The sequence below is a fragment of the Thunnus albacares genome, chromosome 21 (assembly GCF_914725855.1).
Source record: "Thunnus albacares chromosome 21, fThuAlb1.1, whole genome shotgun sequence".
In the NCBI taxonomy this organism is placed as follows: Eukaryota; Metazoa; Chordata; class Actinopteri; order Scombriformes; family Scombridae; genus Thunnus; species Thunnus albacares.
In genome coordinates this window covers 26138231-26164857 of record NC_058126.1, presented here as the reverse complement: position 1 = coordinate 26164857, position 26627 = coordinate 26138231, and the positions used below count along the sequence as shown (strand labels likewise).

General features: G+C 37.8%; 1 long non-coding RNA gene across 1 annotated transcript; it reads right to left on the bottom strand.

Annotated features, from left to right (window-relative positions):
• Window positions 1–4310: 4310 nt before the first annotated feature.
• Window positions 4311–21823, bottom strand: LOC122973015. Its single transcript, XR_006399885.1, has 3 exons — window positions 21813–21823; window positions 14353–14358; window positions 4311–4492 (listed from the first exon to the last, which is right to left on the bottom strand). It is a non-coding gene; the product is annotated as an uncharacterized LOC122973015 (long non-coding RNA).
• Between the last annotated feature and the right edge of the window lie 4804 nt (window positions 21824–26627).

Genomic DNA, 26627 nt, shown 5'->3' with positions numbered 1-26627 from the left:
GTCATAACATATAATTCACATCATTTTCATACTCATCAAACCATTCAGTGACCCCTCGTGCCCTATGAATTGGGGCATTGTCATCCTGGAAGAGACCACTCCCATCAGGATAGAGATGTTTCATCATAGGATAAAGGTGATCATTCAGAACAACATTGTATTGATTTGCAGTGATCCTTCCCTCTAAGGGGACAAGTGAACCCAAACCATGCCAGCAAAATGCCCCCCACAGCATAACAGAGCCACCAGACCCCCTCACTGTTGGGGTCAAGCAATCAGACCTGTACCAGTTTTTCCTTTAATTTGTCACCTGTCTGTACACACAAAAGCACATTTACACACATATTCTTTCTGTAGCTAACACACGAAGATCACAGTTTAATCTTTAATGAAAACGTTTAGGTCACATCTTGAACAAAGGGGCACAAACGTATGGTTTTCATTAAAAGTATGAGTTTTGTTAAATTGATGGCATTAATAAAGTTCAAAATTATCTCAAAATTATTTGTTTTTGTGTCATATCACTGTCTATATCAGTAACAATGGCACTATTTACACCTAGAATGCTCAGTTTACCCCATCCTCAAGCTCATTTTACCCCTACCTTGGGGTAAGTTGTGCCATAGGACTAACCTTTTTTGATGGGTCATTGTTCTAAAACCATAATAATTAAATAACTTGCTTTAATTTCCATGGGTACACAACAACCTGAGGTATATATAGAAACTATTATTTGAAACAAATCGTTTTTATTTTGCAGTAAAATCATCAAACGTAAAAAGTGGCTCATGTTACCTCATTCTTCCCTATCACATATGTCATTTTATCAAAAAATCTCACCTAGAAGAAACACAATTAACAAACATGAACGTTGCTGCTTTTTCAACAAATAATAATTGTTTGTTGGTAATGACTTATACACTCTACCAAGAAATGTCCAGTTTATGTTGCAGTGACTGTTGGATGTGACGGTAGTGTTCTTTCAAAATGGTATCAAGCGTATGTGACCAAGTTAACCATAATCACCATTTTAAATCAAGAATACTAATCTACCAGCCTTTTACCTCCATATCTCACTACAAGTAGGCTACTGACTAATTATGCAGTTGTGAAGATGACTACGTATTTTCTTTCATTGAATTAACTGATATATATGTAAACAAACAGAATTTAAATTGTACAAATGTGTAGAATCGATTCAGCAAGTCTTACAGTATAGATAATGTTTTTTGTTTAGCGTCATATCCATCATAGCAGAGTCGGAGACAGTGACTGGAGTGATTGAGAGTCTCATTTGAATACAGACAAATACACACAAACATACAAACACACACACACATGCACACACATACAGACACACACACACACACACAGTAACAGCAGAGTTATCTGTGGGGGCCAGGCAGCAGCAGCAGAGAGCTTCTTCTATCTGTGCAGGGAAGCCTGTTGGCTCAGTTGGCAGCTGGCTGTTGCTCTCTGACTCTCCTTAAAGGCAGCTGACACTCTTGTGTGTTTGATGTCGACCGAAAACAAGATGCAGGTGTTTTTTGGAGGAAACATTTATATTCTCTCTGCTGACTTCTCTCGCTCATTTCTAAATTTGGAGCCCATATTTCCCCAGGGAGAGTCCTGCTTCACATTTATATTCAGATAATATCCCAGACATAAGGAATATATAAATATATATTAACTTTCAAGAGTGTGATGAGAACTAATAAGTCTGAATGAGTATGAATGTAGTTTTTAAAAACAATTTGTTTATCTTAATAGTGGGGGGGTTGACATCACAAGCCATTGCTTTGTCCCATCTGTGGGCATTCATACATTACTCAGTAACTCTGTATGTTACACTGTGTGGTAATTTGAATCACAGCTGTAAGGAGTGCTGAGGTACAGGACTACACTGCTATGAGTTTTATCAGTCTGATCATTTGCCGTCACTACATCTGGACACATGAAAGAGAGAACGCTAGCTAGACATCCTCCTATAATGCAGGACTTTGACTGACTGATTGACTCTATTTCTAGAGAGAAGTTGAGGCTTTTTGAATGGGGGTCTTTTGGAGCACCTAGTGGCTGTTGGTGGCACTTTATGGTACTTCCACATTGCCTTTATCTTCAAACCATGGTTTACAGGACAAACAGAGTGTGAGTGTTGAAATGAAATTCAACAGTGAGGTGACATGTCTGTAACCCCTGCTGGACAAATGCTTATCTATCTACTAAAGGAAGGAATATCTGTCTGTATATCTGTGTGTCTGTATGTCTGTATGTCCTTCGCGTATCTCTTGAACTGTTCATCCGATCGACTCTTCACTTGCAGGGTGCATTGCTGGGGAACAAAGGGAGTGCAGTGTCAAATTTAGTGCGATTTGGACATGCGATGCGTTTAATATTAATAAACATTGAATAAACCAGCGATCAGTGTGCCACTCCATACTGTGCAGGGGCAGAGCGGAGCTTCAGGGCTCTGCTGACTGACTCCCATGTGTCAGAGAGAGCAGAGATGAGGCGTGACATGAGTCAGAGAAATGTGCTCTAAAAAGAGAAAAGTAGACAGCGAAAACAGAGCTTTTAATCAAGAATGGAGACTCTTACTCTGTGTCTAGACATAAAGCATAGCGTTAGCAGCACGTTTAGCAGATCAGCAGCAGCAGAGAGTGACTACACAGGAGGTGTTCAGGTACATTGTTGAATGTATGTCATTTCAAAATCAGTTTGTCTCATATGCTCCGAGACCGTGGTGATTGTGTAGTGCCACTACAGCAAAGCACAAATCTTTTGAGCAAACATAGCATGAGCAGCACGTTTAGCAGATCAGCAGCAGCAGCAGTGAGTATCTTAGCACTGTGTCTACACAGGAGGTGTTCAGGTACATAATTGAGCGTAGGTTACCCACAAACACTCTCAAATCCAAACTGAATGCACAGAAAATAAGAACAATCCAAGAGCCCAATATGATCCAATATGACCCAAATGATCAATCCACTTTATTTTAGGATGCACATTATTTAATTTTTAAATGAATCCCCTATTTTAGGCTACTTGAAATGAGAAAAGAACATTTATGTACTATCAGAGTGCTTATTATTTATAACATCTGTGTATAATTATATATAATGTTTCTTTCATGTTGTTGGTGTATATACTAATTCACACCTCACAGCAACTGTATTAATTTTTCTATGCGTTGAAGTAGCGGCAGGAGGCCCAGCAATCAGCCTGTTCTGAACAGTCACGTTTTGAATGGGCATTGCACTAGTGTTAACTAATCTGTAAAGCAAACAAAAGTTAAGCTGTCTGTGGTGGTATGATTGAATATAATTAATTAAGAATAAGTTCACCATGGTTTTGTGGTGCTGTCTTTCCAGACAGAACATTCACTGTCTACAAGAGATAACCATCCTACCCTGTCCTTTGTCATAAATAAAGATGAGGAATAAGCCTACTGTTATCACGAACCTGAGAGATTCCTTTAGACAGGAGACATCACACAGAGGACACTCATGCACAAAGAGTAATGTCTAGTAGGAATCAGTGTGAACATGGAAGCTAGGCTTACTAGCTTCCATGCAGAATACAAATTTAACAGCACAGTGGGACCTTCCAAATGTTGGATGTTGTAAAGGAGCAAATAGCAAATGGCTGATAGATCAACTATACAGTTAAAATCACTGGTTTAAAATTTGAACCCACTTTGGGTCAATATAACCAGGGCCGGCTCTAGCCATTTTGGTGCCCTAGGCGAGATTAAGATTTGGGCCCTCCTCCCCCCAACCACATTACCCCACCAGTACAGCCTCATCACCACCTGCTCATTCTACAGTAAAAATATGGACAACAAACATCAGATACCAAAATGGTTTCAAGACAAAAATATATATTTTTATTTTTATAAATTAAAATTACTTCTAAACAAATGTATCATGTATCAAAGAATGAATAAATTGTGAAATATTACCAACTACGTGTTAGTAACATATAAGACGTTGGCACTTGGTCATTCATAGATTACTCTGGATAGATTACTCCTTCCATGATGTCATGTTCCCAGAATGTTCTGGACTGTTCTCATGGGTTTTGAGTATTTCACTGCAATTTTTCTAGTCCATATAGTCCATTACTGATTAGTTTGTAATTTTTTTGTTGTTGTTGTTTGTTTTTGTAAGAACAGTTTGCAGCAGAAGCAGTAAAGACTATTTTTTTTCTTGGAATATACCACCCAGTTTCTCTTGATTTTCTCTCCAGTCACAAATTTTTTGTAAAAGTGGTGGTGGTGATGGGAACTTCTCCCATCCTCTCATGTAGAGTCTTATTTTACCTGATATGGCCTCTGCTGACTAACTCCATCCTGACCATATCAGACAGAATCTATAGCTGCTGCCTTGATGGACTCACGTACTTCAGGATATGTTCCAGTTGATGGAGTCTGCAGGCTGTAGAGTAGTAGCAGTGTATGTTGTGCTTGTTGTTCCTTCACCTGAAGGCAAATCTAAACATACATGCAAATATAGTTATTTAACCTTTTAGTAAAGACACACAGTAATACATAAATTACAACACATCAGGCAGTAAACACATCTGAAGCATAAATAATAGATAACGGTTGACCAGAACTGTTCGATTACATGAGTGAAAAAAGGTGAAGAATCCAGGTTTAAACTATTTTTGATGGGAATAAGTTCTAGCTTTAATGTGTCCTGTAGACAACTTGAAGAAATATAGATGGTTGGAGTCTAATATTGATTAGTATTTGAATTAGCTATGTTCCCTTTCTTATTATAGAAATGATATGTATGATTCAATATATTTTATTACGCTAGTGTTACCATGATAATGACAGTATGTAAGAAACCATTTCATAATAGATAATATTGGTATTTAACTTGAAACTTTTTTGATGGGCCCATGGTTCAAAGTTCTAGCTCATTCGATTTTTTTTTTTTTTTTTTTTTTAAATCCAGTAGGTAGCAATATTGCCTTAAAAATGAATGAAAAAAAAAGAAAAAAAAAAGAATGAATGAATGAAAATGAAAGAATTGAAATGTGTGTGTGCAAGCTGCAGTTCTCATGGCTTTTTTGTCATTGTGAAGGGTTAGGCGAATGCCTATATGGCCTATGCCCTTAGCTGGCCCTGAATATAGACCCAGTACAACATTGATTTAACTTTAGTAGTAGTAGCAAAGTAGTAATAATCAGCAAGGCAAGAACTCCTTTTAACTGGCTTTATTGTTAACCATGTTAACACACGCTGCACACAGCTTCATCTGTCTTTTCAACCACACACACCCCTCTTCTTCTCTACTCTTTTGACGCAGTGTAATACACAACAACCTTTAGCAAAAAACTAGAGCTACAATGATTAATCAATTAATCGATTTGTTGACAACTATTAAATTAATCTGCAACTATTTTGATAATCAATTAATCAAATTCTCAGATTCCAGCTTCTCAAATGTGAATATTTCCTGGTTTCTTTATTTCTCTATGACAGTAAACTAAATATCTTTGGTCGGGATATAACAAGTCATTTGAGGACGTAACCTTGGCTTTATGACATTGATCAACATTTTCTGGCATTTTATTGACCAAACAACTAATCAATTAATTGAGAAAATAATTGACAGATTAATTAATAATGAAAATGATTGTTTGTTGCAACCCTACTAAGAATTGTTTCTTGTACAAAACAATGTGCATCTGACATTCAAAAGACACAATTTTTTGTTTGTTATTAAAAGTCAATAACAAATGGTGACATGCAAGTTTAACAACAATGGAGTAGATTATAACAAGCTTTAGTTTTGGAAAAAAAACAACAAACAAAAACAATAGTGAACAAAACAACAGTAAAATTAAAAAAAAAAACAAAAACAAAAAAACACTAAAACTGGGTCAAAACAACCCTTGTCTTGAGTAGCTTTATAAGTAACATTAACCCAGTATTGTGTCTGTGCTATATCGACCCAAACTGGGTAAAATTTTAACCCAGTGATTTGTTGTGTTTATATTAATGTCATACAGTGTAAAGTTCTCCAGCCTTAGTAATGGGGAATCTTAAGCAATGTCATTGAAATGCCAAATATGCTTGAAACCATTTCTGCAGATATTTCTTAAAAAAAGTTTTAATTTTTTTTTTTTTTTAAGTGAAAATCCTTCAAAATAGCGGCATCATTATAATTTATACTTATATACTTAAATTACTTCCTTTCTCAAAGTCAAACAGAAATTTAGGCCCTGCTGGGTTGACCAGATTTAAATAGTGACAGGGCCTAACATGGCCTGTAAGACAGTGACAGTCCAACACCTCAGTCCAGAGCTAGAATTCTGGACAATCACCAGACTACCATGACATTTTGTTTTGGTATTCATGAACCCCACAGAAAGTTTCATATAATTTGGGGACCTGAGGACTTTCATGTATCACCATCATCAGGCCAAAATTCCCACTTGTACACAAGAAATATTAACATCTAATGTGCTGCCTGCCATTAGTTTTATCAAGCCTATAGTCACACTTAGAGACGGGTTTCAATAGATGGTTCCATTTTGGATAAGGTTTTAATAAGCTCCAATGCTACTACATCTCTTACTGAAACTATTATTTCTCCCTGTTCTTATTGGTTAGCAAAGAGCAATGTACCAAACACTCAGGTAACATTAGAAGGCTTCTACTAATGGACTTTGTGGTGAGATTGTTTTTATCTACTTCTATTTCCATGGCTTTCAATCTCAAATACATAGTAATTTCTTAAAATACAACTGCCAATCATCACTCAGTCATCAGGTAAGAGACATATAATTTACACCAAAGGTCTGTGTTGACAAATTTATTTAATTTTTGGGGGGTCTCAACTATACTCATCAGTCTTGGATAATCTTTAAAGGACGGTTCACAATTTTTCAAGTGTGTCTTAAAACAACAGTCAGAAGCCCAAATGGACATTAAAACATGTTTTTCTTGCTGCAATCATTCCTCCTGTTCATACTTACCATTAGAAGATCCTGTCATTTAATTTACTTACAATGGAAGTGATGAGGGACAAAATCCACAGTCATCCTTCTGTGCAAAAATGTATTCAAAAGTTTATCTGAAGCTAATATGAGTCAAATCAAGTAGATATCTTTCAACGTTACAGTCTTTTTAGTGCCAAAGTCCCTCTTTTTGTTACTATACTTCCAACAAGGAAACACTGTCCAATAAAACACAAAGAGGGAATCTGATGCTATAAAGACTGTAAAAGTGGCAGATATCCACTTGATATGACTAACTCAGACTGCTGAAGCCTCATATAAGCTTTAGATAAACGTTTAAATGCATTTATGCATTAATAGCCAGTATGAACAGGAGGAATGATTACAATGAGGTACAGTGTTCATATGGGCACCTGACTGTTGTTTTAAGACACACTTGAAAAATGGTGAATCTATCCTTTAAGATGGCAAGGATATTTCAAAACACATTTTTAAAGCTCTGTAAGAGTCTTTATCTTCATAATGAACAATGCCTGGTCTCACAGTACTACCACCACTATGCACACCCCTTCACACATGCACACACACACACAGATTGTGTGGTTTAGTGGTATTTAAACAGCATAGCCCTCAGCCCTTCTTCTAAGTGCTGAGTAGAAGCTCTGGCAATGATAGTTGAGTTTCAGTGTATTGATCGTACCTAACAGATTTATCTGCATGCGGAGGGCGTGAAAAAGAGCGATCACATGCAGGCGTACAAGGACACACGTACACATGCACACACACACATACAGACAAGAAACAGCACAATGGACATTGCAGTGAAGTTCAGAATGTGTTTTGCTGTAACCCTGGAGCTGTGGTCTAATAGTTGTCCAGGTCAGGATAGATCCCACCCAGGTCAGGAGTACCATTCACAGAAAGATCTGTGCTGGATGAAATGCTGTTTGCCTGTACAGTGTTAAGCTCCCTGAGGCTCATACAGAGCTTTCAGCTTATAATACAGGAAAATATAAACTGGACAATATCACATAAGATGAGGCTTCTTATAGTACTTTACTCCCGTACAGTACTCCTGCAATTTAACTGAAATTACAGGATTAGAATGGACATGATGTATCCTATATCCAATTATTTTAAATAGAAAGAAGAGCAAAAGCTGACTAGTCTTCCACCTGCAAAGTATCATGCAGGGCTTAGTGTTGTGCTCAATCTGTCATGCTGGTTCACATTCAACACAACACTTTTTTCACTATTGTTAAAACAGAATAATTGCACACTGAAATTAACAAGAAAATACATTACAATTATCCATTCTATGTTGAAAAGGTGTAAATGCAGCTGTCTATCCAAGATGCAAATGTAATTGTTATTCCTCTGAACTGTTACTACGCCACAGGAAAAACATGGCTAGGAAAACCAAGACGGATTGCAATCAGATTTGTGATCTAGAGACACATGCAGTATACATGTGGCTATGTGTGAATGAAGTGTCTTAAATCTTATCTGGATTTTATCTGGATAGGAGACACTTGAAAGTGGAAATGGGCCCTAAAAATGCAATCCACTGGATGCAGCAACATTTTTCTTGCATTTGCATGGCCTTCAAAGCAATAATTTACTCCTAAGTGAGAGCCTCTCTATTCAAATGTTCAATGTGGGGAACCACAACTGGCTTACTATTTCAGACATAGGGTCTTTTTGAATGTGCCTTTTGTACATGTACCTCTTCTGTACAGGTGGAATCACAAATGTCCAGTTGACCATTATGTTGTCTGTAAAATATCTTCACATTTTTATATGTAAAATAAGTAGTATTGATGACTTCATTTACATTTGTGTTATTATTTAGTTAAAAAAAAAAAGATGTAGGTGTCATCACTGTTGTACACTGGCACTAACACAACAATCAGCTGTGATCTCATTGCTTCCTTTGTGCATCTGCCAAATGTTCAATGTCAGGTCGCCTATGTCAGAACTTTTAAAGGGCTGGAATTGTGGAAAACAAGAAAAATGATCTTTGGGATGGATCAGGGTGATGGTGGGCCCTCCTGTGCTGTAAAATTACTCAATTCTATCTCCTTGGCCTTTTTAGGGGGCGGTACCTGTTACTACATCACATCAGAAAGTCAAATTAAATATGCTAGGAAGCTTTAGCATGAGCCACCCCTGAAGTAACTTCTGTAATTGGAGTTTGCATTACAGCCAGATGACGAGCAAAGCAGACACTGGAAGTATTGCTGGTTGTTTAGCAGCTAAACTCTTTACAGCCTTCCAGAGGATGGAAATTTAGGTCAGGAACGGCTGAAACTCATTTTTGCAGACAATTTTGTATGGTTGTCAACTGTCTGCAGGTCGTCCACTAACTGAAGCGTTGCTGGTTTAACCTCCGGCTCTTACTGTTCACGTGTGAAAGTGTCCTTGAGCAAGACATTGAACCCCAAGTTGCTCCCGATGGTCAGGCCTGCGCCTTGCATGGCAGCTCTGCCACCAGCAGAGTGAGTGTGTGTGTGAATGGGGGAATGAGCGGCAAAAATTGTGAAGTGCTTTGTCCTTCAAAGTGTAAAGGTGCTATATAAGTGCAGTCCATTTACCATTTACACCGCAGGATTTTAAACTTTTTCATCTTCAATCTTTGGATGAAGTTTTAAAACAGTGTGTCTTTCTGTTCCTCAGCTAAAGGAATGTAATATATCTGTGCTTAAGCTAAGCTAGCGACCTCTGGCTACATTTGAAAAAATGACTTTTACTTTGTGAGGAAACTTAGACACAATCTTTTCTGAAACATCCTGTTGAAATCTCAACTGTGCAACAGTTGAAACTTTCAAGTTCTTTCCTTCATTCAGGATCAGACTCTGCTTCATAGACTGCTAAATACTGTCTTACATCTCCAGCTGCAGCCATTCCTCCAGGTAAAGATTCAGCGTAAGGGAACTTGCATCATTCATTCGGTCTTATTCTGATTGGCTGGGAGTGAAGGTGGGACCATATCTCCAGCCAGTCGAAGTAGGTGGTCATTAATAATGCTGATTTCATGTAAATAGTTTCTGAAACAGCCTGCTGGAGGACAGAGGAGAATCTGGGCTGATGGATTTAGAGAGACATAAACAACTTTTGGTGAATAAAATGTCACAGATATGTTTAAAATGGACTCGGTATTTATAAAAAATGAGTCAAAAAGGGGCAAATACCAGATCCATCCTTTGAGACCATATAGTTTTTTTCTTTTTTTGTTTTGTTTTTTTTATTCAACCCACAAGATTCCATTGATTTTACTCAATATTTTCAAAAAGGCATTTTTGAAAATATTTTTTTCATTAAAATTACTTGTAAGGAAAGACAGCCAGTAATAGGAGTGGAGGATAAATATTAAATTCTCAAAATTTTCCTCACTAAGTTGGAGCAGGAAGTTGTGCATGAGCATTACCTGCTTAGGTTTTATTTTGGCTCTGTTGTTTTAGAATGAAATAGTGAGTCTAAAGGAACACATTGGCACCCTACCCTTCCCTGTCAAAAGCTCCTTTTGTCTCTTGCTTTTTCTGTGAGAGAAGGACAAAAACAGTTGGGGTGGAGAAAAGAAAAAAAAAAAAACACTAAAAAGTGAATCTCGTTGAATTTGTTGAATAGTTTAAATTGTATTGTAAAACTATAATTCAGCAGTAGTCAGATTCAAGGCCCATTATAGGTACATAAATTACTACAGCATTGAAGTTGTATTTTTTCCTCAGCTTTCTTTTTTTTTACTTGTCTGACAACATGCTGCAGCTGCAGCAATCGGATTTGGCAATCAAACCAAAGGGTCCTGTCTGTGACTGAGGAATTTTCTAAGACAAAAAAGTTAACATAGATATGGCCGTTGCTTTAGACCAGTTTAACTGTGCAAAGACATGTTTCTGTGTGGAAGATATCTTTAGGAAATCAGATCATTTTGCTGTTAGGAGGCTCTAATCGAAAGCTTCTGTTTCAGCTTTTTCACACATGGTGGAATTACTTCCTTAGCTGTCTGTGTGCAGCAGAAGGATCAGAAGTGGAAATGGATAAATGACTTTATTCCCCAGCCAAATGTGGAAATGGATAAGTGATGCCATTCACAAAACAAAGCTTTCAGAGGACTGAAACAATACCCAGAGCCATTGTATGTCAAAGCCTGAGGATTCAGCTTTGATCCACAGAATGCTGAGCATTGTGTTTTCACAATGTAAAGACAGTATTTGATTTGGATTCAGAATCAGAATAAAATACAGTAATGAAAACATGAATACCACACCCCTCCAGCACAAAGCACACAACAAATCAACAGAAACACAGCCAAAATCATTACATCTAGCAAGACCTCATACCTAAAACACTATAAGTAATTTTTTGTCAGCTTCTTCCAAAATGTACCACATGACTATTTATAAAAAAATATTCATATGAGGTTTTTTTTTTTTTTTTCTGCCACTTTGATGGTTAAGGTTTGGCTACACGATGACACTGATATTGTTCTACATTTTTCTAATTGTCATTAAACCCCATGAAAAGATCCAAACCAACAATGAGTTAGTCCGTTTCACAATACTTTCTGACTTCTTACCCTGTCTATGGCTCTCAGCCCTAAGACCATTGATTCCTACTGAAGATGTTAATCTTTAACATCACCTCACAAATATATAGTGTCATGTTTAAAAAAAGGAACAATAATCTCCTAAAACAGCTGTACACTGTAGGTTTTAGCAAACATTACTCAAACAGAAGGAAATATTTGGGTTTGTTGGGGACTATTTTCAGTGGCGGATTAATCACATTTGGTGCTCTAGTGACTATTTCAGGAAGCAGAACATGTGTGTGGGATTGAGTCAAAATGTCACCCAGTGCAATATTGTGACTCATTGATGTGTTTTTCATAGTTTTTGGACAACAATGGAGATAAATCAAGCTTTCATACACACACAATAAGTGTTAGTAGGAGCAATTCACAGTGGGGCTTGGTCTTCTTATTGCACTGGTTGACAATAAGAAAAAAATGTAGAATATCTTATCCTTTAAGATAGGGTGACTAAAATTACTCTGTTAAGTTTAGGGAAAGATTGTGGTCATGGTTAAAAGAAAGATGCAGACCTTGGCCCCCAGTATCAAATACAGATGCTTTGTGCGCCCAACCATCTACCTTCCCCTCCTCACTAAGAGGTTTGCCGTGCTTCAACAATGACATGCCACTTCTACTATCTTGCTTGTCAGGAAAACAACAAACAACATGGGTTTTAAGCATTTGAACAAACAATTGATGCTGTCATAACAGCACAAACATTTGCAACAAAGGAGTTTTTCCCCCCCCCATTCTGCTCTTAAAATGCTGCCCAAGCCTGTGACTTTTATCAACATCAATTTTATCCAGACCCTGTCACTGCTACAAGTAAATATCCTGAGTAAATATTTCCAATGTTAGTACACCTGACAATACAGTTAGGTCTTGTGGGTGCCTTGAATTCAGATTTTAGCTTCTAGTTTGCAGGACAGATCATTTTCATAATGTTTTGGATTATCTGAGGTTTGTTCATTATTATTGTTAATGTGTGATGTTAATGGTGTAATTTTGTTGTGGGAAGAGATGGCAGAGGTCACTGCAGGAAGCTGCTGTTTTATTGCAAATTGATCTATGAATTACAGTAAAGCAAATGTAGGTCACTATGGATAAGAGTGTCAGCTAAAGTAGTAAAATGTAAATGCAATATCAACTGAGGGCATATTGAAGGGCAGCAGCTGTGATTATGTGACTGAGTGTGTTCGGGAACAGTGGAGGACAATCAGTGACTTCCCTGCAGCGTGGGAGGAAGAGCAGACTGGAAAATTACCCCATCACAACTTATATTTAACAGGTCTGTTTAGGTTTAGGTTATCACTGGTCACTCGTACGTCCATCATAAAAGTACATGTAGTGTAATCACTAGACATAGGTCAGTTGTCAGCTGTCCATCATGGAGTGAAATGGCATAACTTGTAAACTCATTTATCATGGAACTTACCTGAGTTTACCTGGTGTTACCACTTTGTCCACCATTCCAGCTCAACTGTCTGGAGATAAATTGAGATATTGTTGAATTAAGGTAAATTGCCTAAATGTATCATTTGACTAAAAGCATCAGTACGTTTCAAATAAAATGTAGATGATCTGACAATCTGACCCTGGTATAGTGCATGATGGTTTACCAGTATGGCTTCCTTGGACACATGAATGGAACTGAGTCATTGTTAAAGCAGCTATAAATGATTTTTTTTTTGTAATAACGATGACAATATGTGATGTAAGAGGCATGGCTCATAGTGAGGAATCTATAGCGATTTATCAGTGACTCTGCAGCTCCCCTTGGCTTTATAGCAAGTTTCAGCTCATTGTTTATACTGTCTGGCTGCAACTTTACTGTTTTGGTTTACACTCAGCGCAGGTCTTCCATGACATTCACTTAAATACTGACAGTGGCAGAGTTTTAGTATTACTGGATCTCAGTGCTGCATTTGACATGGTCAAACACAACATATTACAAGACAGACAAAAAAAAATTGAGAACTGGAATACTGGGTGGAACTTTTTGGCACTAAACTGGTTTGAGTCCTACTTAAAGGACAGGGATTACTTTGTGTCTATGGGTAATTACACATCTGAGTGGACAAAAATGACATGCAGAGTTCCCCAAGGCTCCATTCTGGAGACTCTTCTGTTCAACATCTACATGCTCCCACTGACTCAGATTATGGAAAACAACAAAATATGCTACCACAGTTATGCAGACGACACCCAGATTTACATAACTATATCACCAGGGGACTATGGTCCAATACAAGCACTGGGTAAGTGCACTGAACAAATCAACGATTGGATGTGCCAGAATTTTCTTCAATTAAACAAAGATAAAACTGAAGTAATTGTTTTTGGAGCCAAGGAAGAACAATTAAAAGTCAGCACTCAGCTTCAATCAATAATGTTAAAAACCACAAACTAAGCCAGAAATCTCGGTGTGGTCATGGACTCAGACTTGAATTTCAACAGCCACATTAAGACAATTACAAAGTCAGCCTACCATCACCTAAAGTATATATCAAGAATTAAAGAACTTATGTCTCAGCAGGATTTGGAAAAACTTGTCCATGCATTTATCTTCAGCAGACTTGACTACTGTAACAGTGTCTTTACAGGTCTCACTAAAAAAATCGATCAGACAGCTGCAGCTGATTCAGAACACTGCTGCTCGAGTCCTCACTAAGACCAAAAAAGTGGATCACATCACTCCAGTTCTCAGATCTTTACACTGGCTTCCTGTCTGTCAAAGAACTGACTTCAAAATACTGCCGTTGGTTTACAAAGCACTGAATGGTTTAGGGCCAAAATGCATTTCTGACCTGCTGCTATGTTATGAACCATCCAGACCTATCAGGTCATCTAGGACAGGTCTGCTTTCTGTACCCAGAGTCAAAACTAAACATGGAGAGGCAGCGTTCAGTTTTTATGCTCCACATATCTGAAACAAACTCCCAGAAAACTGCAGGTCTCCTGCAACTCTCCGTTTTATTTAAATCAAGGCTGAAGACTTTTCTGTCTAAATTTGAGGGTTAATATCTTACACTGCACTGTTCTTTTTTTTTCTTTATTCTCCTGTTTTATGTCTTATTCTATTTTAGCTTATTTTTATTTCCAATTTAACACTTTTTAATTGTATTTGAATCTCTTTTTATGTTGCCTTGTTTTGCTTTTATATTCTGTCTTGATGCCTTTCATGTTCTATGTAAAGCACTTTGAATTGCCTCGTTGTTGAAATGTGCTATATAAATAAATTTGCCTTGCCTTGCCTCATAGCGTAATTTTCAGCTGCAGCAGGCAACTGTTTTCAGAGAAACAGCTCTAAAAACCCACTGTACACTACCTGCTCAGACCATAGTGATCATAGTGTAGCATTTAGTATCTAAGGAGCCAGATATTTCTCTCAGGAATTGGTGGAGATCAAAAACAGACCTGAAAGAGAGTGAGTCTTGGACTTACATTCGCCAGGTGGACAGAAACATGACTCCAAATGAATGATAATATTGCTCCGCAACTGCTGGATGTGGAAATAAGCAACTGTTTGCTAACAGGTTCAACAAAACAACTTAAAATGAGATGATGTTGTGTTCACCACTGCCCCAAAGTGACCAGAAAATCTGTTAATGCAGGTTTAATGTTATTAGTTCTACCTGTGCTTTTTCTGCTATGACAAGTCAAAATGTCTGCTGTGAAAAGGGTCTTTTGGAGGGCTGCAACATTTTTGGTAACTTTTCAAAACAGACAATCATGCCCTCTTTATGCAGTGATTGTCCAGGTGTGAGCCTCTGTCACTTTGTAACACGATGCCTTTGAGGGAAGACTTTGAAAGACTGGGGAAAGTGTATGCTGTTATTCTTTGAGTGTGACCATTTGGAAAAGCTCTAATGACATTGTCTTCAGACGTGGTCAGACAACACTGGCTTGTTTTAAGCATACCCTTACCTTGATCAAGCCACAGCTGTTGGATGGATTGCAAAATATGAAACAGACATTCATGTTACCCTCAACATGAATTGTACTGATTTTGGCGATTCCTGCAAAATTAATGCCAATCCCATCAGCCTCAGCTGTGTATTTATTGCTAAGTGAAAAATGTTAGCATGCTAACATGCTAAACTATAGTGACGACCATTGTAAAAATTACATGCTCATTACTTGCTAAGCATCAGCATGTTAACATTGTCATGCACATGATAGCAGGATGTAAGGGTGGCCGATATATCAAATATACCATACTCAATGTATCGTGACTTGTTCTATGTGGGATGTAGTAAATGATTATACTGTGAACATCAAGTACAAATTGTCACATAATTTTTTTAAGCTGCCAGCATGAAACTCATTCTGGTGTTTGACTTCTCTCACTCTCTCCTATGGCTCTCTCCCTCTCACAGACACAAAAAGAAAAAATCTCACACACTTACATCGCACACACTCGCTCGCCTATCCAGACCACTCTCCTGGGCGAGTGTGTGCGACGTATGTAGGTGAGGTGAGGCGTGTGTTTTTGTATCTGACCAGTAACTGTTTAACTTTCCAGGAACAGCTAAATACTAACTGTTGTTGTTGTCAACCTGTTGACTGGAAGCTTCAAGTTCACAGCAACAACACTTCCGCACCAGTGGTTCCGCTTTAATTAATTTCATTATAACAGTGCTTCATTTAACTCTAATATAATAATATAATAGTACTTTATTTAACTTTATTATAACTGTACTTTATTTAACTATTATGACAGGACTTTATTTAACTTTACTGTAAAAGTAGTTTATTTAGTAGTTTAGCATTTTGTTGTGCTACAGTAGTTTACAGGAGATTTTAAAATATCAAGATATATGTAGTGTATTGTGATATAGCCTAAAAATATTGCAATATTATTTATAGGCTATATTGCCCAGCCCTAGCAAGATGTTAGCATTTTTCTCCTAACTCTTCCAAATACAAGCTCACAGAGACACTAATGTAGCTGTATACTCCAGTCTTGTTTACATCTGAATTAAAATCAGACATCAGTACGAACAGAACCTTATCCACTGTCCGGGTTCAGTTTGGACTATATAGATCCATTCATGTCATCTCCGGGTAAAGGTGATGTCACAAGACAACCTAAACTCCTTAAAAACATTACACTGATTTTCAGGCTGAAGGCAGAAACACTGTCATGTGTTTAAATTCATGACAGAGACATCCACATCTGGAGACCCTACTCATCCCTCCAATTTATTAGACCCTGGGGAGTCAACTTGGACAGCATGGGCCCTTGTTAGAGATCATATTTTTAATCTCCTCACATGAAATGAGTGTCCCCCTCATTCAACATTATGGATGAGATCCCATTAAGGAGTGTGCCAGGTTTATGTGTCACCAATGAAGCAATATGAAAGGAGCCAGGCGAGGAACAAATGCTCCACTCCATCACCGCCAGATAAAAGTAAATGGATCATGTCTCTAATAGTTGGCCTACTTTAAGACAGATTGCTTGTTAAATGATTTGCATGTTGGAGAAGGGAAGAAAGAGATAGAAACATTTAGTCATCTTTTTTTTTTTTGATATGACATTTTAACAAGGAAAAAAAAAAGTGCCGCAGAAATAGTTTGCCTTGCGTTCTTGTCTTTAGCCCTCACTGGACTAACTTGTGGTGACAACCTTGTGGTTATCTTGTCAGTACAGCTAAAACACAGTGACATGTTTGGGATTTGTAGAAAATTTTAATTGATAGTTTGCCGTCCTTTTGGCAGAGCACCAAAGGCACTCCACAGGATTTCAACAGTAATGGATATTGATAGCCAGACTAGCTGCTTTCACTGTGATGATTTAAGTGTTTGGCAAAACTATTCCTGACCTTTACTTTTCTCTGAGAACAACTATCTTTCTTTGTCGTCTGTCCATTTCATTGTGCTTTCTCATGCACGGATTGGAAGTGAACATGGGTTTCAGTTTATGCAGAGGAACGGATACAAATAGGGAAGAAAGTGAGATTGTGCTTTATTTGGAGAAAGCCTAATCATGGGCTTGGAAAGGTGTGGGGAAATCAATTTGTTTTCAAGAAAGAAATAATATGGAGAAGCTCTGAACCATTCTGGGTCTATATAGCACACTGGGTAATGCTCTATAGATAGATCTGCAGACCCTACCATTTTTGAGAGGTGTAATTTTCAGTTAATAAAATATTACAAATGAGTACTTATAATGTTCTTGTAAAAATAATTCATTATTAGTTATTGAAATTATTTATTTGATTTTTTAAAATTGTTTTGTTTCAATCTCAGTTACTATCATAACCAAAAACCCACTATTTGGAGCTGGAACTGGATGTGCCTGTCTCTGCCTGTGCTTCTTCGTATACAGCTATCTCCACCCCCAGGGCCTGCTGTGTGCTTGGTTGCAGGCTCTGCTCATAGAAAGTGTACTCTGCATAAATATAGAGTGACAACAAAATTAACCAATCAAAATTTGATTTGTGCTGATTGGGACACCCCTCGGTCCTGCTAGCAGACCCCAGGTGATGTCATCATATCAACCAATAAGCGTGCTGTGGGGCACACAGGACTCACACAGGCAGGTACTGTAGAAAGGAATGAAGGATGGGTTTTGTTTTCAATGGACTGGTGAGTCCTGCTGTATTAATTATCTATAATTAGATAATTAGACTAATTATCTATTATTTGGGGCAGCTGTGGTTCAGGAGGTAGAGCGGGTCGTCCACAAATTGGAAGATCGGCGGTTCGATTCCCGGCTCCTCCAGTCTGCATGTCAACGTGTCCTTGGGCAAGATACTGAACCCCAAATTGCTCCCGATGGCTGTGCCGTTGATGTATGAATGTGTGTGAATGGTTAGATTTCCTCTGATGGGCAGGTTGGTACCTTGCATGGTAGCCCCTGCACCCATTCAGTGTATGAATATGTGTGTGAATGGGTGAATGTGAGTAGTGTAAAAAGCGCTTTGAATTGTCAGAAGACTACAAAGGCACTATACAAGAACAGTCCATTTACCATTTGCCATTTATAAAGCTGAGTAAGTTTGTTGTTGGCAATGCTCAAATTTGCTGCTGCGAGATATATGGCGTAAAAATCTTTCCTTCATTGTTGGCTGATTGTTTAGCAACATGAGCGAACGTCTAAGCCATCAAAAGGCCGGGTTGGCAATTTTGCTAATGCATTTGTCTTTGAGTTAACAGGTGTTGGAAGGTGATTTTGTAATGTGGAATTGGAATTAACAGTGTAGTTTGCATATTGTTACAATTTTAGTTGCTGGCAATGAGTGTACTTTGTACGTGTATGTGTGTTTGTGTGTGTGGTGGGGTCATCAATCTGACCACAGTACACTAATGCTTATCTGAAAACAGTCTGATGCTTGTAATGTCAGCTAAACTTACATCTGGAATGTATAAGTCTGCACACGAGGTGACATTTTTCAATTTATTATCCTGCAGAAACATCTCAGCACTTAGTTTTTATCCCTGGTGAAGGCCCTTCCACTTCACAGCTTCTTTGACTGAAATGCAATCGAGTATGCTTTAATATGATTTTAATCTGCCGTTTCCCTGCACCATCCATTGGGGGTGCTGTGGTGAAAACAGTGACTTTCTCTGAAGGGTTAAAGCAGGTCACCATGAATGCAAAAACATGGTCAATGCATGTGTTTGTGTGTGTCTTATTTAGCATTCAGTCAGTTAGTGAGCAAGCAGCAGGCTGGCCCCTTATCAGTGTGTTACCTTTGGATAATTACAAGACACTGATCAACCTGGATATTGATTCTCTGTGCCTGATCAAATGTCAAGTGGAGGCAGAGAGCAGAATAATATAGGAGCCCTTCATTACATGTTTTTGGTGGCTCTGCAAATTTGCTACTGGTAAATACAATTAGAAAACACTTTTCATTAGATCTGAGTAGTCCTGACCAAGGACAGTGAAAGGTATTAATAACAATAATAATAATAATAATAATAATAATACATTTAATTTGCATGGCAATTTTCATTTGCAGTGAATCTCAAAGTCCTACATGCAACAGCATTAAAAACATACAACACACAACATAAAGAAAATAAGAGTTAAGATGAGAAAGTCTTCCTGAATAGAAATGTTTTTATGCCTGTTTTAAAATGAGCATCTTCAGAGGTTAATGAAGCAGAGAGACTAAGCATTGAAGGCAGCTCTTAAATCTGGATTATCACATGATTAGAGAAAATTTCAGGAATTGTGGAACAAAGTAGTAAAAGAACTGAGACAGACCAAAACTGATTATTTTATTAAAATAATCAATGAGTTTAAGGAAAATAGTAAATTAATATGGGAAAATAGTAATAAAATTACAAAGGAGGGTAAATCAGCTAAAAATTGGGTAATAAAGGAACAATCAAAACTGATAGAAGATACAATCCTTAATTCAGTACAGTGTTTGGCCAAGAATTTTGGTGTAAGATCAAGAGTTTTTGAACATACAAATAATGAATTCCCAGTTTTCACAATTGAAAATGTCTCAGAATCTACAGTAATGAAAATATTTGATTGTCCAAAAGGATCCAAGTTTAGGGATGTATTTTATATTGATGCATTTTTTAAAAATAAATAAATAAATAAACCAATACTAAATGAGCCTCTGATTAAATCTATCAATAACAAAACTCCTATTTTCCTTCTTCCTGGAAGGCTGCAGTAGTGACCCCTGTTTTGAAATCAGGTGAAAGAACTATCTCATCAAATTATAGACCCATTAGTATCCTCCCAGTAGCTTCTAAAATTGTGATCAGCTAGTCTCTCATTTAAATGATGGTGAATTTAATCTACACCCAATTCAATTTGGTTTCTGAAAGCATCATTTGACAGAAATGGCAAATTGCTTTTTGCTGTTGAACAAATCAAAAGTTACCTTGATAAAGGTGGTGTTGTCAGAGCTGTGTTTTTAGATTTTAAGAAGCCATTTGACACAGTTAATCATAACAATTTACTTTCAAAACTTTTTGAATTTAATTTATTTGCCAGTGCCCTGACCTGGATGGAATCCTTCTTAATTAATTGGAAACAATATACAAGAGTGGGTGATAAGTGTTCCTCATTTGCTAGTTGTACAGTAGGGGTTAAGGGTCTATCTTAAAACCAATTCTATTTAGTATTTATATATATATATTAATGATCTTCCTAAAGTATGTCCATATGTTAACATCCAAATGTATGCTGATGATACTGTGATTTTTACCCACTGAAGACCTGAAGAACATGCTGCAGCCAAACTGACAGCTGCAATGAACAAGGTGTCAGATTGGCTAGCTAATTCATGCTTGACCCTTAATGTAAGCAAAACAGTTTGAATGTATCTCACAGTAATGATCAATAATACTGTTAATCCTGGCATTTTAATTAATGGTGAAGTCATCACATCTGCGACACATGTTAAATATCTAGGCATTATAATTCAATTAGTTAGTAGGTTCATCAGCAATGTTAAGTTTAATCTGAATAATTTTGAGAGCATCACCAGTTGTCTCTGTCTGCTGCAAAGCTTTTTGTACATACTATGATTTTTCCCCATTTGCCTTATTGTCCAAAACAAAAGATGATAACCTAATGGTGGTGCTACAGGAAAAGCCAGGGTCTTGATTTTCACCTGACTTGAGACTTGTTGGTCTTGACTTGGGACTTGACTTGAGATGCGTTTGTCTTGACCGGGGTCTCAAATTGGGATATGCTGGTTTTGACTTGGGAATTCATAGCCGAGACTTGAGACTTAACTGTGACTTGCAAAACAATGACTTTGTGTTATTTGTGAGGAATTCTCGTTGCTTTTATTGATACCTGAAGTCGACTGACTTGGAACTTTTTGGTCTTGTGACTTGTTGGTCTTGACATGGGGACTTGACCCAGAACTTGTTGATCTTGATATAGGACTCAGCTTGGGCCATGTTGGTCTTGACCTGGGACCCAAGCCATGACTTGAGACTTGTGACCTGCAAAACAATGGCTTTGTGTTGTCTGTTTCTTTGATTTTTCCACATTCGGATGTCATGAACAATTTCAAACCGTTTTTGTGAAGACATGACATTTGACAGAACACATTCTAATGTTTGTCACATCAGTTGAGTGCACATGCCAACGATCACATTTGCCTCTTCAGACAGGATGGTCTATTTAAACTGCCAGCTCCTCAATCACCCATGCCCATCCCTTTTAACTACCTTCCCCTCTGGGGGTTAATAAACCTACCTGCCTAACTGCCCGCCTGCCTACCTACCTATCTGTCTCTCTAACCATCATAAATAATACCTGCCATGCTGTTGTCACCTGGCTGTGTTCTTAATTTAAAATTCCTACACAGATCAGTGAGCTCATGATTAGAATCAGACATGTATTTTGTAATGCTTTATGTGTTGTTTCATGCTCAAAGGGTAAAATAGGTTTTCTGATTACACAACAATTAAATCCTGGATATTGAGTATGGGATGACGACAATATGTCTCCTCTATCCAAACCATCTAAGCTCTCATGCAGTGAATAAAAGTTAAAAAAAATATTTTGCTGCAGCTTTTGTTAGAAGCAAGGACCAAGTTTTGACCTCAGCAGTCTGAATGTGAATGGCTGCAATCAAGCCCTGGAAAACCAGTCATTATCTGCCAGCTTCATCCTAAGCATCTGCTCCTGCTTTCAACTTTCAATGGGCCTCTCTCCTCCCAGGGGATTTTGTTGCATTCAAATGATGTCACATCAGTGCTGAGAGGACTGGGAACAACCCATTAACCCCCTTATTTCATTTGTTATTTATCCAAATTCTGGAAATGATTTGTGTCTACAAGTTTGTTAACAATTTATGTTCAGTAGCAACATTCACTGCCAATGCAGGTCATAGAATGAGGATTATATACAGTAGTTCAGGATACATAAGAGTCATTATGGCCTCATGAAATAGGTGGTTCTAGAAAACAGTTCAAATTTGCATATCAGAGTTCACCATAGCTGAGCTCACAAATCCACTGATTGCAGCAATTCCATTGAAATGAATTGATTTAGGTCCAAAGTTTGACAAAGGCCTAAATTTCTGCCATAAACACCCCTGGCAGGAGTCCTATGTCATACTGATAGTTGGCCCCTGTCATTTTTGTCATTCCTGTCAGTATTTACCTGAACACAAAATTATTACTTATGACTTCATACGTAGATAACAGTAAATGGCAGTAGTAGTTAGCAGCATGTAGACATGGAGACATGCTGCTAACAATGGTTTTAGCAAACGATTTTGCTACATCAAGCATAAAGTGCAATATGACTGCTTGTATTTCTTGCCATGTCAGACTTCCTTTTCATGATGTTGATGCTTTGCTGGATTGCAAAGCACAAATCTGCTAAGAGCCTTTACCTACAAACCATATGCACCCTCTCCCATCATGCAGAATTTAGATGCACAATAGCACAGGACCAAATAACCTACACACCATATTACATTGCATAAATGTTAATTATTTTGGTTCATGACAATAGCATTTTAGTTTGTTTACTTACTATCTTTAACAAAAGCAAAACAAACAAACAGACAAATAAAAACAAACCGCATTTAATATTAAATTAAACATCACCTTAGCACTAAATGTGAAAAAATACATGAATGAGATTTCAGTGGAGTGCAGAACTACAGCTACAGTATGACCACACAGCTTAACACAGCTCCAAACAGTAGTGGAAAATATTCTACCTACACAGACTTGTTTTTTTGTTTTTTTAAGTCATCAATCAAGTCATGAAAGTCCAACTCCCAGATGAGTTCAGATTTAGCGGCCAAAAGAGACAACAGGGGCCAAATGTGTAAAACTCATGGGTGTACACACAAAGCCAGAAATATGCAGACGCATTCTTTCATCAGATTTATAAAGCTGGGTGTGCACATGGCTTAGTTTTATAAATCTCAATCATTGTGAAAGGCACAAGCCTTACTTCCACTAAGTAAATGGATGAAGAGATGCCCTTAGCTGGCTGTTTGCATATCGATATGCTCCCTGCTTCACAGGTCTTTAGACTCTATCAATGAAACGAAAGGGAAATGCAGTTGTTCAGCAATGACAGCTGTCATTACACATGACTGTTTGGCTGTTTATAGCATTCATATTATTAATTCATTACATGTACTGCATATGTAAACCACCATAAGCAGTCATTTATCATTATTTTTAAACAGAAATGTAATATATTGAAACAACTTTACAAGGCATGTCAAAATTTAGGATAAAATAAAAAAAGAATATTAACAGCTAAATAAAATGATGTCTTCAATGCAAATTAAAAGAAAAAAAATTGATCACACTAAAGTAATTAATCAAATTAAGTTTATAAATGTGCCCTTGATTGGCATTTTACAGATTACTGTGTCCTACTTAAAAATCACATCAACAGTGCAGTTGGTTATCAACCTAAACAAATTATATTTTAGATTGCATCTCTCCGCTTATTTTTACATCTCAACTTCATCATATAACCTGCAGCTGTCTCTGGAAACACATGTACACTGTTCTGAAGTGTATTTGAGGTGTGCTCATTCTCACTGCACATTCTGCTAAATACCAGTTTATGTGCAGGAAATGGCGTGCGGAGGATTTTTGTGCATATGCATCAACCTATACATCTGGCCCCAGTTGTCTCTACACTGTCTGTTTTTTCACTCTTGCCATAAAGCAAGTTGCTGACAGGCAACCCTGTCTCCTAGAAATTATGTTCATATACAATTAAACTGCTTTCCCAGTTACGTTGCCTTGGCAAATGTAATCACTGCCTGGATTATCATCACAGGTAATGTTTTTTGAATGAATGAAGCACCACATTGATATATCTCTCTGAAGTTGGAGGGACATGATGCAGAACTCTGACACCAGAGACTCTGGGTTCACATCCAGAGCCCTGAGTGTGTTCAGGTTTAGGCAACAAAAACACTTTGGTTCAGGTTAGTGAAAGATGGTGGTGTTGCTTAAATGTTTTTTTCTGTATTAAACCAAGACCATGATCTTTCTCTAACTTTAACCAAGTGCTACCAGAGTCTAAACATAACCATAAAAAGTTTAATAATGCTGTTGTTTCTTCTAGCAGATATTGTGCTGCAAGATCAGATATTTTGGTGGGAAAAAAACAACTACGTACATTGTCTGTGAACATTTCACTCACATGTTCAGTATCAACATTTTTGCAACTTGCCAAATATGTTAATTAGCAACATTTTCTCATTATGTTGAGAGAAACCTAATTCAGCAGCATTATGTTTCTAGCAAAAGATATTTGCTGTTGCAATTTAGTTGGATATGAATGTAATTTCTAGGAGACGGGGTTGTGACAGGAGGACTGTCAGATTCAGTCTTAAGGCAACGTACATGTTAGGAAATGTTGACTGTAATCCACAATCCAGCATTGTTTTCAGCTCTGATGCAGACATGCCCTGTCTGTCATGTCTGATGAAAGAGCTGAAGTGAGATGTTTGTCCACATCAGTGGGATATCTGAGGCATGAGTGTTCTCTCTGTCAGTTACGTCATTGTGTTATTCTGTCTCTAGCTGCATCTGTATCTAGTTCACACTTTGCTGACCCACAGCAGAATACAAGCATGATAATAATATTACATGTTTATTCATATGTAGACATACTCTCATGTAAATAAAGTCATTTAACACATTTACTGATAGAGTTGATGGCTAAAACCGTGAAAATAGAACCCATACAAAATGAATGCAGTATTAGAGAGGAAGTAGAAAAGGAAGAAGAAGAAGAGGGTACTTGGAGGACTGAAGGTTTGGAGCTCAACGGTCCCAGAAACTGTGTGAGAGTGTTGTGAACATTGTGCTGTTGATGGTGGTTGGTGATCGATGGCTTTTATCAGCGGGAGCACACACACCCTCTCTATATCTGCCTCCTCGCTCAGTGCAGGATTAGCCACTGGATACATGGATTATCACACACACACACACACACACACACACACACACACACACACACACACACACACACACACACACACACAGAGTTGCAAATACACTTGTAAACACACATGCAAGTGCACAGACATACAAACACACTTTTTTGGTGTGGGCACACACACACACCTCCCTCTCTCCGCCTTAATCCGCTTCCCTCTCTCAGAAGATACTGTGTGTGTTGAATGTGTGTGTGTGTGTGTGTGTGTGTGTGTGAGAGAGAGGGCTGTTGGAGGGAGGTGCAAGTGTGTGTCGAGGGGGATTATGTGAATATAGTTAAGATTTGATGTCAATAGAAATTCTTCATAATTCTCCCTCTTGCCCTCAGAGCACATTTCCATGCTGACTATCGTACAATGGAAAACACAAAGAGGCTTGTCTCCATGCCTGCAGAGCTTAAAGATTACTGTACACGCTTGTAATCTACATATTATGCTACTTTATGTTCCTAAAGGGCTCTTAAATGGTTTTTGTTAAGTAGATTAGTCCCTTTGTATGCATGCGTCTTTCTGTGTGTGCAAGTGTCTTATATAGTACGTATAAATGCATTTGTGTGTTAGTGTGTGAGTGCATGCTGCTGTCTGTGTGCAGGACAGAAACTAAACAAAATGTAGACAGTGTAAGCGGGTAGTTTATGATTGCAACATTTATATACTTACTTTTAACTATGCATTTGTGTGCATACGATGGCTACCCGGTGTAACCTGCTTTTCCTTGGAGTGTTGGGTGTGTGTGTGTCTTTTGAAATAAATGCAATGGATCTGCACAATGCAATGTGGCACAGTGGTGAACAGTGGGGGCAGTACAGTACATCAGTACAGTACATCAGGATTCCTGCTTTCATTTTCTGTTGATGCTACTCAACACTTCCACCATATTTAAATACACTACAAATAATGAAACTCAACACTTCTTGCAAAGATGCGTCTTATTAAAAGCCTCTATATATGGCATGGCATGTTTCAGAAGGCTGCTGTAGATATAATTTTAAAAAGCCCATTTCAAGCCCAATGACATTGTAATGAATGTATACTCTACCCTGTAATAACCAGTACCCCCATGTGTGAAGTAACAGATACTGTGCCTTGTTCTTTGATATGTCACAGCGTGGACAGTCCCTGGTTCTGCAGTGAGGTGTAATAAATATACCAGATGA